The sequence below is a fragment of the Nicotiana sylvestris genome, chromosome 5, assembly GCF_000393655.2.
Source record: "Nicotiana sylvestris chromosome 5, ASM39365v2, whole genome shotgun sequence".
Lineage (NCBI taxonomy): Eukaryota > Viridiplantae > Streptophyta > Magnoliopsida > Solanales > Solanaceae > Nicotiana > Nicotiana sylvestris.
In genome coordinates, this window is record NC_091061.1 from 68,623,708 (window position 1) to 68,638,124 (window position 14,417).

Sequence of the window (14,417 nt, forward strand, 5' to 3'; positions counted from 1 at the left end):
TTTCTTTGTTGCCGACTTAAATTGTAATCTGCGATGCTTCCCTTTTCTTCAGGTGGACGCCTTATTGCTGAACTCAAATTATAATCTGAGATGCTTACCTTTTTTCCAGGTGGACGCCTGATTACCGACACTTAAATTGTTTCCCTTCCTTAAAACTGATGTTGTTCTCCCTTGCTCTCCGGGCGGTCGCTAGATTGCCAAAACTTTAACCGTCCTCTCTTGTTACTTGACACTGTTTTCCCTTGCACCTTGAACCATTTTCCCTTGAAACTTGAATTGTCTTCCTTCCAAACTGCTTTCCCTTGAAACATGAGTTATCTTCCCCTGTTCTCCAGGTGGGCGCCTGATTACAACAAAACAGACAAAACAAAAGAAATTCTCCTGCCCCAGTTTGATATCGGGAACATCTATGAGTGTTAACAAAACTATAAATCACCTGCGCTGTTGATGAAGGATGCAATGATGAGAGTAAAATTAATGAATCGACTAGGATGTGCGTCTCCTAAACGTGATTGAGCTTGCGGAAAACTATGAACTAAGCTAGACTAAAGTAAAAACTGACCTTATTCTGCAGGTAGGACCCTTGATTTCAAAAAAACTAAACATTGATTACTTAAGAAAACTAAAAATTGACCCGTTTTTTTTTCAAATCGAGATTTCCCTTTTTTCAAATTATCCTAGGAGAAAATTTGTCAAACTAGGTTTTCTATCTTAAGAGAAAGATTCATCAGACTAAGACGTTTATCCTAGGAGAAAGTCCATCAGACTAGGTCTTCTATCTTAGAAGAAAAATTCATCAGACTAAGATTTTGATCCTAGGAGAAGATTCATCAGACTAGGTCTATTTTTGTTATCTTAGGAGAAAGATTCATCAGACTAAGATTTCTATCCTAGCAGAAAATTCATCAGACTAGGTTTTCTATCTTAGGAGAAAGATTCATCAGACTAAGATATTTGGAGAAAAATCCATCAGACTAGGACTTTTATCCTAGGAGGAAAAATGCGAAGATCAATGGCAAGATTTTATGCATAATTAGTAAGACAAATAAAGACAAAGAGTTGAGAAACTTCCCTTTGTCGGCTCTTCTCTTCTTTTATTTTCCTTCTCTTTTTTTTGTTTTTTTTTCTTTTCTTTTTCTTCTTTTTTTCTTTTTTTTTGAACCACTTTCCTTGAACTGCTTTGTTCCTGTTTCACACAAAGAAAAATTGGTCAGTTTTGAAAATGGTGGTCGGTTTGTGGCCTTGAGTCTTGGGCAGCTTGGCTTCTGCTTCAATCAGCTTGAGTCGGTCTCAAAAGACTTTTGTTCTGCACCAACTCTGATTGTTTCACACCAGTACCATTTGTATTTGCAGCTCAAACAGCCTTATCCCAATTGAAGATTTTTGCTTAGGTGACCTTTTCCGATATCTTGAATGACTTCCTGCTTTTGAGCAACTTGTCTGTCAGAGAGAATCACCAGTTATCTTTGCTTGGTTCAAGTAGGCTGACAAGAGTCTTTTTGGGGTAGCCTTTGCGTGAATCCTCAAGGTATATTGACAGAAACAACTTAGTGTTGACCAAATTTGCTTTATGAAATTGAAAAGCTGGTAGCAGATTTTGAAATCTTTTCTTCCTTCTTTTGACAAGGACCGATTCGGAGTGAAGGACACAATGATGCAAAGAAACAAGTATTAACAAGAAATGCCCCTGTCAGAATGACAGAAGGAAGAGTTCATTTTTTCTTTTTTTTTCTTTTTTTGTCAATAACTAGCTTTAATGATCATGATATGCATTTTGGACTTAACGACCGATCTACCAAACTAATCCAAACTTCCATTTTACCATTCTTATGACCTTTAAAGTCGGGCTTGTTTATGCCAATTCTTCGCATCAGCTTCACGACTCACTTTCGACAAGTAGTGCCCGAGGGGTTTTCACCAACAAGTCTCTCTTATTTATTCATCTCTGCTTATCGTCGCCTTACAGTGCCCGTGAAGGTTTTCACTAGTAAGACTTTTTCATTTTCCTTATTTTTATTTTTCTTTTACTTTCTTGTGCGAGCAACTTGACAGTGTTATATGTCGTGTGACAACCGTTGCTCATTGCATGCTTCTCTTGGCATTCTTGAAGGCATATTGGGAGATCTTTATTTGGAAGGTTTTTGGATAGGGTTGGAAAAAAGGCCGACATGAGGCTCAAAATAGACTAAAGATGACGGGGTTGTATACTTACATCTTTTGGAATCGATTCTTTTAAAAATAAAATAAAATCTTTTCCCTAGTTTCAGCTATTGAGGGATTTTTTTGATTTTTTTTTTCTTTTAAATTCTTATTTGGTTGGACCGAACCATGAGGCTGCCTACGTATCCTTTTTTAAGGAATAAGGTCGAACGTAGTTCAATCATCTGACCTTTTTTTTCATTTATATTTTATTTCTTTTCCTTTTTTTTAAAACAAGTTGCCCCAGCTTCTATTTTATGGGGGTATGGACCTTTACCAGTTCTTTTCTTCTTCATTTTTTTTCACTTGAAAATTTCCCCAGTTTGTACTCTTGGGACATGGACTTTTTTTTTGACTCTTGACTCTAAACTTGATTCCAAAAGAGGTGGTCAAAGAAAAATAACACAGACTCAAAAGGGGCAGCGAAGGATATAAAGTATTTAGGTAGTAGAAAAAGGGCCTCCCACCCTCGAGAACGCCAAACATAGTATATTTTCGCGATCACAACATTGATTTACATGACTGTCTTCTTGGTGTGTCGTGGTCACAAGACACTTTCCATCCCTTAATGTCAAACTTTCCAACAAACTTCAATTGATTAAACATCCTCAAGCCCGACCTTCACAATGATTTGAAGGTAAATTTTACTCGACCTTAGTTCTAAAGTATTTCAACTCTTTATTCATCCTTAAAAATGTCTTTTCCTCAGTTGTCCAATTCAAACTTAAATCAATTTTCTAAGATCTGCCAAAAATTCTGAATGCATGTCATGTCATTAAAACTAGCGGGAAAAGAACTAAGCATGGAATTACACAAAAGGACAAACTGCATTTCATTGAATAAACAACAAGACAAACAACCTAAAATCCGAGTTACAACCCTAAATAACCCAGCTAGTGAAAATAGCAACAGAACAGACAGACAAGACTTACACAAATAGAATGGAGCGATAGACGGATTTGACTCAATAAAACAAATAAAATCTGGATCACAACCCTGAAATAAACCAGATAATAGAAAAAACATCAAAACAAGCTACCAAGATTCATTCCTAGTGAGGAGGGAATGACTTTTCAATTGCTAGGCTTGGCATTTAGCCACAAATTTTCTCGTCAGAATCAGCAGAGCCTTCTCCAATTTCAACATCATTAACTTCAGTTAGCAAGTTCCCAAGAGGATTCTTATACTCCATGTCGCCAGGCATCATCCCCACAAAATGTGCATCATGATGTGCTGGTAAAGGATTCTGTGTGATATTCTGTATGTCACTGTCTTGGATCACAATCAGGTTTTCCTGGATCATCCTTTCTATTTCTCTTTTCAAATCCTGATAGCTTTCAACATTTTGCCCCTGGGCATTGGAATGGTATTCAAACCTTTTAGAAGGGTTAAAGCTTCTCACACGTGTGTCCACATGATTTGGAGGAATAGGTGCAATCATGTCATAATGCTTTAACTTCTCAAATAAGCTTGCATAGGACTCTCTTATTGGTGTAAAATTATCTTTCAACCTTTGTTCCCCTTTATACCTCTGCCTTGGATGTCGGTTATAGGGCACTTGAGAATTTTGTGGAGGCTGTTGGAGATTTCGTGATGCTCGTGCTCGCCTTCTGGGGTGTTTTGGTGGCTGGACAACATACTGAGGTGGAGCGACAGAGTATTGAGGGTTCTGAGGTGGATAATACTGCTTAGGGGAGTCATGGAAAACTTGAGGAGGCTGCTCATACCTTCGAGATGTTTTCCTGGGACCTCTTCTCGACCCTGATGTCATCATGATTTCTTCAACCTTCTTATTTGTGTCGCTATAATTATCACATTCAACCCGGACAGCCTGAGTTGCAGCTTTAAAAACTGTTTGACTTATAATTTTGCCTGTCTTAAGACCATTCTCTACCATTTCTCCCATTTTGATTGCTTCCGAGAAGGATTTGCCAACTGCAGACATCATGTTTTAAAAGTAATCTGGCTCTTGCGCTTAAAGGAAGACAGTGATTAGTTCGTGGTCATCCATGGGTGGCTTAACTCGAGCTGCTTGCTCTCTCCACTTAATTGCATATTCCTTGAAACTTTCACTTGGTTTCTTCTTCAGGTTTGAAAGGGAATTGCGGTCTGGGGCAATATCAATGTTGTATTGGAACTGTTTGACAAAGGCCTATGCCATGTCATCCCAGACATACTAGCGAGACGTGTCTTGATCCATAAGCCATTCGGAGGCTACTCCCGTAAGGCTTTTCAGGTGGGATATGGGGTCTCCATGTCCATCATACTTTTCAAATTTGGGAGTCTTGAAACCAGGCGACATGTGGACATCAGGGAACATGCATAGATCTTTGAAGGCAACACTCTTTTGACCTACCAACCCTTGCATGTTTTTCAACCGTTGTTCTAAGCTTTTCACTTTTTGGGTCATTTCTTCCTGTACCATCTTTCGGGCAGACTTCTTAATGTTTGCAGGAAGATCAAACGAGTATGAGTGGTACTCAGGAGAGTGGTATTGCTCTTGCTATGTAGCAAATTGTGACTCATGACGAGGCTGTCCTTGACCACTGGCCCATGCTTGACACATTTCGGTCATTTGTTGTTTCATTATTCTATTTTTCTCAAACACAGTAGTCAATGGTTGAACCCTTTGACCCTGAGTCTCTTGAGCACTTGTAACAACTTCGATGTCAGTTATCATTTTACCTTGGATCTTGTGTTTCCAGCTTACTACAAACCGACCACCTCAACTTTCTTCACAATTTAAAACAAAACATGTTAGAATGGACTCAGTCGGTCCTTATTATTATCAATATTTTTTCATTTTTTTTATTTTTGTTCATTTCTTTTTAATGGTGATCAAACCTGATGTGGGTTGCCTACATATCATGTGGAAACATGAATCAGATCTTGCATAGTTCAGAAAGATCATGAATAAAGTAAATAAACTAACTTTTTTTGAATTTTTTATTTTATTTTTTCGAAAGAAAGACTTATAAAAAAAAAGAAAAGGAATATTTTTGGATTTTGATTTTCCTTCAGCATTTTTGCAAAGAAATACTTCTAAAAAGAAAGAATTATTTTGAATTTTTTTTCTGGAATTTTGAAAGAAAAACTTCTAAAGAAGAAAGAAAATATTTTTGGAATTTTATTTTGAATTTATGAAAGAAATTCTTCAAAAAAAAAGAAAATATTTTTGAATTTTGAATTTTCTTTTCAATTTTTAAAGAAGAATGAAAATATTTTTGGATTTTTGGAAGAAATTAAAAGAAAATATTTTGTATATTCTTTTAAGATAATTAGGGTTTAAAAGAAAGGCTTTCTAAAGCAAGTAACAGAAAATGTTTTTGGATTTTTTGAAAATTGAGGTCTAAAAAAAAGACTTTTCTAGAGAAGAAGTAATGGAAAATATTTTTGGATTTTTTGAAAATTATGGGCCGGAACCGATGAGGTTTGTCTACGTATCTCACATCCTGTGAGAGTCAGACCCGCGTAGTTCACATGTTTTGATGCAATAGGAAAATATGACTTATTTTGAAATGACTTTTTCTCTTTTTTTCAAAATTTCGGCAGAGTTTCAGGATAATTCAAATACCTACTTCTCACTCTCTTTTCTTTTTTTTTTTCAATTTTCTTTTCCTATTCTAGAAGCCAGTCAACATGCAAGCCGAAACAAACAGATACACAAGTAGCACGTAAGATGCATCAGGATGGTCTTTTAATTTGGGTACACTTGTCCTAGACGGACCCAACCCCTCTGTTGAGTCCCCAAAGTCAAATGCACGTGATGCAAACAAACGTTCCTACTAGGGATCCGGCATGAGGCTATTTTATTCTAGGTTTAAAAACCTGGGTGTATTATTCTAGACCTGGCTTACCCGAGTGGACAGCTCGAGCTGAGGAGGGGCAGCGTACCGGGAATACAGAAGCTTCACTGTCTTTGCAACTTCGTTCTAAAATTGGGATATGACTCTAACAGAAAAGAAGTCACACGAAGTGAACACTTCCCAGATGATTTAGAAGACTCAGAGAGAAGAGGGTTTCGTAACAATTTATATACAGTAACAATATTAAAGCGGTAAAAGCGACATTTAACACATTAGGCTCAAACATATAAAAAATCAGATAATAAATAAAAGCCAAGTATAACAGTTATTCTAAGCTCGAATTCTTGAACCCTAAACCAAAGTTCTGGGTTCGATCCCCAGCAGAGTCGCCAGAGCTGTCACACCTCCTTTTTCACTATACCCCAAGAAGGGGTATATAAGGGAGTTTTTTCCAACTTAAAGTGACAATTGAAACAGGATTATTTATTTATTAAATTCAGATTCGCCACTTGGGATGGTTTGTTTTCTGGGGTCCCAAGTCACCGGTTTATTTTAAAATCCCAAATCGAGGAAAATTCGACTTTCCTTTTGAAGTCTGTGAACCAGAAATTCTGAATAAGGAATTTTGTTAACCCGAGGGAAAGTTTTAGGCACCTCCAGATTTCGTGGTTCTATAACAGTCGCTTAAACTATTATAATTGATCTATTATCTAATTTATTACATGTTTTAGCCTATGGTACATTTTTAACTTATTAGCCACTTTTAATTATTTTTAGGAAGATTCAATGTTATCTAAAATACGTCTTGAACCACGCCACATGAAATGCACCCGTAGTCCTTGACACATTTTATTTAACGTTGTTGAGATTTGAATTTGGGTCACATGAAATGCACACCAGAGTTTAAGGAAATTAATTTAAACTACGCATCTAAAGCAACTACGCACTTTCAAATTTGCGAGGGCCATGAAAAATTCAACTAAATGGCACACCTCGATTTCTAAAGGATTAAAATTAATTAAGTGAGGGCCATGAAAACATCAACATTAACAATTTACATCGTCCAAAACCTAAATGAAATTTAATTGAAGCTCATGTTAAAAGAGGAAGACCATAACAACACTTTATCATGCCATTTCATTCCAATAACAAATATAAATTTCAGCACCTATTTGCAGGTACTCCAAATTTTAGATGCTTGAAATAAAATGTTTTCAAGCCAAAATACACAAAAAAAATATGTAAGTAAAATAATTACTAAAAAAATGAAGTAAAAACATGCATTTCTGTCAAACCAAGAAGTGTACAGATACAAGCAAATATAAAAATCAACACCATAAGATTACTAAATCAAAAAATATTAAATAGTAAAAATTAGACCCCATCTGTCGCCATTAACATTCCGAGAGCGTCTACAAGAACTTATCAGATTCATTCGCGAGAAAACAACTACCAAGATCTAAAAGACACACCCGAAATTGAGTTGCAACGATTTCCATTAATGAGGTAAAGAACATGCAAGTTCAAAAATAAAAAAAAAAATAGAAATACAAAAAAAAATAAAGAAAACATACTTTCAATTCTTAGATGTAGCCACAAAAAGAAAAGGACAACAGAAATGAAGCTTTCCTCGGATCAAAAAGCTTTGTAAAACCCAGAACAATGGACAGTAGCTCGGCAATTGCAGAATCACGGTTTTCTCCTTATTTTTCGTTTTTTTTTTTTTGCTTCTTTTTGAAATTCTTTTACTTCATGTCTATAACTTCAGGTTTTAATCCTAGATGGCTAAGGTTATTTTTTTGGGTAATGAGAGGGAAAATGGAGTTCGTTCAAAGATGAGGGAATTAGGAGGTCGTGAATCCGCAGTGGCTAGGAATTTTAGGTTAGGAATGGGGTCTGTCCGGTTCGTCTCTGTTTAAGATGGAGAGGCAAAGCATCATTTCTGTTGTTCTACATGGGAGGGGAAAAGTTGCGCCGTTCTGGGATATTCCAGGGTGAGCTCTAGCTAGGTTTTTGGGGTAGGGTGTGTTATAAGAAGGGGGATCCGGTCGGGTAACGGGTCGGGTCAGGCGGGTTTGGGTAGGGAAATTGGCTAATGTGTTTGGCTTGGGTAGATTTGGGTATAGGGTTTGACCCAAATTCAAATTAAACTCTTTTCTAATTTCCTTTCTCGTTTTTTCTTTTCATTAATTAATTAAAGTCATAAATTAATCTATTTTTGTAGAAATTAAAATTCTTTATTTATTTTTAACATTAAAACAATTAATTAACTTAAAACTAAAGAGAAATTTTAATTTTAAAGACTAAAAGATAAATATGTAAAAATGATATTTTTTAGGATTTTTCTATGATTTAAAAATGTTAAAAATGCATGAAATGCAAATAAATAAATAAAAATTCCTAAAATTAATAAAAATTATTTTTTGTCTATTTTTTAGGAGTTATCTTCATGTAGGGCAAAAATCACGTGCTCAGAGCTGCACCTAATGTCCGCAACAATCCCCTCTATGATCACAAAGGTGATGGTGTACATGTGATAGAGACAAACGAAGAATGGGACCCTGAGGGGTCGATCGGGCTTATTCGAGAAGGCGATGACTTTAAGGTTGCAGTCACACTTACTCCTATTGTGGTTCAGACTCAGGCACTTATTGATGTTGAGGTAACTGCATTAGTTCCATTTGAGGTAGAAGTAGCTCCGCCCGCAGCCACCTTCGCTCTATTTGAAGTAGAAGTGGTCACACCTTTTACTGTGATGGTGTCAACCACACCCCCATTCAACTCAAAAGCAATACTCTGGGATTATGTTGCCGAGGCTCGGCGAAAAAGGAATGCCAAGAGAGAGGAATTTGACGCTGCACAAGGAATGACTAGAACCGGAAGAGTCTATACGCCTGAACACCTGGGAGGTTCAAGTAAGGAGACCACCACTAGGCAGCCTATTATTGAGATTAGGCCAGATGACCTGTGGAGGAAAGTACAGGCAAAGGAGTATTCTGTTGTCGACCATCTAAACAAAGTCCCTACTCTGATATCTATCCTGTTACTATTGCAAAATTCTGAGGCACACAAGAACACCTTAATGAAAGTGCTGAGCGAGGCTTATGTACCCAATAACATCACTGGTGGAGAAATGGCCAACATGGTTGGGCAAGGGCTGGAGAGCCATAAGATTATCTTCCACGAAGATGAGCTACCGCCTGAGGGCTTGAATAACAATCGGGCACTGCATATCACGGTAAAATTTGAAGAGAAGTTCATTGCTAGGGTCCTGGTTGATGGAGGTTCAAGCCTAAATATTTGTCCATTGGACACTATGAAAAGGTTAGACAAAGGTTTCCATGAGATACGGGTAGGAAACATGAATGTGAAGGCTTCCAATGGGTCCCAGAGGGCCACGATCGGGGAAATCAACCTTTGCTTGAAGATGGGGCCAACTTGGTTCGACGTTGAATTTCAGGTGCTTGACATACCAGCCTCATATAATCTTCTGTTGGTCCGGCCATGGATCCATGATGCTGGAGTCGTTCCTTCCACACTACATCAAGTCGTGAAGTTTGAATGGAACCGCCAGGAAGTAATCATTCACGGAGATGGAAGTAACCCCATCTACACTAGTCAAACCATCCTGGCCATTGGACATAAAAGAAGGTTATGAGGGGAAACCTATCATCACATCGAGCGAGTCAATGCCGTCGAGAAGGATAAGTGGTGGAGTAACAAAATAGAAAGCATACTAGCATGGTCCGGATACGAATCCGGCAAAGGGTTGGGAAAGAACCTCCAAGGTATCACCAAGACAGTACAACTGAAAAGTCATGGTACCACTTTTAGGATCGGATACCAGTACACATGGCAAGAGTACAGGAATTGGTCGCCTCCATAGCATGGACCATATTAACCTCTTGATCAATAGGTTCCACGTTTGGAACAAGCTTTCCACCAGGCCGACACAATATGGGGAACTGCAGAAGAAGAAGCACTAGCTGGGTTGAAGAATTTGTTCTTGGATGATGAGGACATGGAATGCGGTGCCATAATTGAGGAGGAGGAGGAAGAAGGCTTCACTATTCAGATTGTGGCGAACGGAGTTGTTCTCAAAAACTGGACCGCCACACCATCCCGAGCCCGCTGAGTCCCTGGGTAGCTTGGAAGAATTTACTTCTATAGCCGTTCTAGGAATTTATAATTTCCTATAGTTTCATTTTAATCTTTACTTGTTTCAAATAAATGCTCGATTCATCGAGCCATGCTTTGTCTGAACAATTTTTCAAATTTAAATCAAATGCATTTGCTCTTTATTATTCACTACTATCTTTACACTTTTTTCCACAGTGTTATTATTACTTTTCCTGATGAACTAGTGACTGTGACATGTAATGAGGCAACGCAACATGAGCATAGTGAATCAGGAGAAGAAGATGAGATACCCGAGGAAATTGTTAGGGAGGTTGAGAATTTTGAGAATAAGCCTAAGTCCAATCTGGACGAGACAGAAGAGGTAAATTTGGGAGATGCTGAGACCGTCAAAGAAACATGCATCAGCATTCACTTGTCACAAACAAAGAAGGAGGAGTACATTCGGTTCCTGTCACACCTCCTTTTTACCACCCGAGGGGGATATAAGGGAGTTTTTCCAATTTAAGTAACATTATTCGAAATGAGATTATTTATTTATTTTATCAGAGTCGCTACTTGGAATAGTTTATTTGGTGTCTCAAGTCACCGGTTTATTTTAAAATCCCAAATCGAGGAAATTTCGACTTTACATTAAATGTCTGCGAACCAGAATTCTAGATAAGGAATTCTGTTAACCCGGGAGAAGGTATTAGGCATTCCCGGTATTCCGTGGTTCGAGCACGACCGCTTAAACTATTAAAATTGGCCTAATTATCTGATTAATTACATGTTTTAAATCTATTATGCTTTTTTAGCTTTATAATCACTTTTAATTAATTATTGTTACATATTGTGAATCATGTCACGGGAACCATACTCACGATCTACAATATGTTTAATTTTTAAAGATTAAATTATGGTCGGGTAACATAAATGTACCCCCGGATTTAGTAATTAGGCATCACAACTACGTCACAGGAACCGTACCGGTAGCTATGCCAATTCTTTAATTAACAAGCCTAAAGCAAACTACGAAGGTTCAAGAAATTTCTAAACTAAATATGTATTTATATGAGGGCCATAAATTATAGAATTTTATTTGTGTATGACATACCTCAAATTATTTTCTAAAAAGGTTAGCTCTTGATCTAATTTTGTGAGGGCCATGTATTATAAATTTTAAGCATGGCACACCTCAAATTATTTTAAAGAAAAGGGGTATATATTTTTTCAAAGTTAAACTAAAGGTGCTCATATTTCTGATCTAAATTAAAACTAATTATCACAACCACGTCACGGGAGTCGTACCCGTAATTGTAATAGTTTAATTGCGTGCCTAAAAGCAAACTATGATGTTCATTAATTATGTATTTTTTCCTAAAATAATTTGAGATTATTGTAAGGCCTTGAGTTATGTAAAGTATTATGGAAGAATTCAGCCTTAAAAATCTTGTGCAAGAGCCTATAAGATTTGGTCCGTCTACATTTATTATCTAAAGTCCAATTTTGCAATAGATCGACCCCCTTTGCCGAATTCAAATTTGTCTTGTCTATCAAATTGTAACCTATTTGCATTCTTCCTTCATACTCAATCCTAATTGGTTCAAATTTATCCATCAAAAATTAACTATAATACCGAAAGAAGACAGGAAGCCAATATAAAACAAATTAAGCCAAAACAACGAAACAAAGCCTGAAATACTCAAAAATAAAAGTAATTAAAAAAACAGCACAACTTGAAACAAATATGAGATGAGAATAGAAATGGACCTCGATAATTGACCCTTTTGTATTAAACGAGAACTTGGTTACATCAAACTTTGACAAATTGAATCTGACCGAAAAATGAAATTGCAGCAGGAGATCGATCTGCGGACCGTGAAAATAACCTCGAACAGCACCTCGATTCTCGGACAGTGAAAAACTCGAGCAAGCCCGCAATCTTTCGAAACTCAAACCACAAAATAGAATCTTTGCTCCGTTTAGGAAAAGAAAACAGAAGCGATGTCTTACTTTTTTTGAACTAAAGCTTCATGATGAATCTTATGAAGGGACTGATTTTTGGTAAAGCTTAGTGGCTTTCAATGGTTTATTTTTGTAAAGAAAAAATGTTAGTCATGGTGGAGGAAAAGCAGCCAAGAAGAAAAGCTCGCTTGCTCCTTCCTTTAGCTCTCGATATTTACTCTTTTGTTTTCCAATCCCTTTTTTCCAGGTGCTTTGTATCTCTATCTTTGTCCGTATTGTGGATTCTAATGCGAACAAATTTCAAGATCTCAACAACAAGAGCCTTTGGTGGAGAAGTATGTTTTTGAGCTAAAGATGGAGTTGAAATTGAATTCCTTTTTGTTTCTTCTCCCATGTCCGTTTGTTCTCTGACCGTGTGTGCGTGTGATTTTTTTTTGTGTGAAGGGGTTTTTCGTTGAAGGTTTTGGGTGGAGGATATGAGGGGGTGTTAGGTTAAGGGCGGCTGGTGAAGGGTTCGTGAAGAAGAAGGGTTCTGCTCTATTGTTGAAGATGAAGTTCAAGGTCAGTTCCGTTTGGTGGGCTGTTTATCGCTCGGCGTGCTTAGGGATCTAGGGTCTAGAGTCTAGGTATTTTTTAGGCTAATTTTGGTTATATAGAGAGGGTTTTAGGTTAAGGGGTATGAGTTTGGTATTATTGGGCCAAAGACTAAAAATAAATGGACTACAAGATTAAAATGGGACAAACTAACCCAAGACTAACTCTTCCTACAAAATATAAAACTAGTCTTAATTAATTGAACTAAACTATATTGAAACTATTTTTGTGATTTCAAGATTATAAGAAAATAAAAATAAGGTGCTATTTTTTGTATATTTTTTTATTTAGATTTACGAAAAGTAATAAACTAAAAGCAACTAAAAATAAGAAATATTTTTGTAATTTTTATTTTATGATAAAATAAAGTAATAAGGTCAAAACTAGTTGAAATAACTATATTAGACCTAAACTAAATATTTACATGCTAAAATATAAAAAATCTTGGGGAGAGTCAAAAATCACATGTCTATAGCTGCCCCTCTTTGACTGGAAACGTGAAGAGTTTTCAGAAAAAGAACGACAAGACAAGTTTTTTGACCCGACCCTTATTTATAGAGACCAAATGCTAAGAGAAAGGAGAATGTGGTCGAGCCCTAGTATCTGAGCTGCCTACATATCCTTAGCTATAAAGGAAATAGGCCACGTGTAGTTCAGAATTAGGAAGAGTGATGGAGTACTGAGGTGGAGAGCTGATTGAAGTGCCGTTCCATCGAGGTTCCGGTACGCAGTCCCGTTATTACATCAAAACCAAAATTAAAAAGACTAACTTAACCTATCAACTACGAGTTACAAGATTCCCATCTGTAAATCTTTTGAAGCTTGATCTTGAGTTTTGGTTGGTTCTTCCTGCAGACTCCGATCTGAATCTTGATGCTCGTTAGTTGCGAACATTGGCTCATTTTTCTTCAGCTTTTCGGATCAAGGGGGGACATGCAAAACTTGTGACTTCAATCTTATCTTAGGCGGTCCGCATCTTTTCTCCGCTTCTACACTTAGAGCTCACTTTTTTTTTTCTTGTTTTTATTTTCTTTTATTTGGTTTGAGACTTCTTCTTTTGGTTATCTCGAACCTTGTGCCTCACGGTGAAAACATTTTCAGGCACCAAAGCAAACAAACGAATAAAATTTTCTGCCCCAGTTTTCACTAGGAAAATTTCGTGAGTTATTTGTAACAAAGATCTAAACTATTTCTTTATTGAAAGCAATAAAATCAACTAGGGAGTGGAGACCCTATGTTGGAAAAGCAGACTAGGGAGTGGAGACCCTATGTCTAAAATAAAATCAACTAGGCAGTGAAGACCATATGTTGGAAAAATAGACTAGGGAGTGGAGACCCTATGCCTAAAATAAAATTAACGAGGGTGTGGAAACCCTATATTGGAAAAGCAGACTAGGGAGTGGAGACCCTATGCCTAAAATAAAATCAACGAGAGTATGGAAACCCTATGTTGGAAAAGCAGACTAGGGAGTGGAGACCCTATGCCTAAAATAAAATCAACTAGGGAGTGGAGACCCTATGTTGGAAAAATAGACTAGGGAGTGAAAAACCTATGCCTAAAATAAAATCAACTAGGGAGTGGAGACCCTTTATTGGAAAAACAGACTAGGGAGTGGAGACCCTATGCCTAAAATAAAATCAACTAGGGAGTGGATACCCTATGTTGGAAAAGCGACTAGGGAGTGGAGGACCTATATCTAAAAATAAACTCAACTAGGGAGTGAGACCCTATGT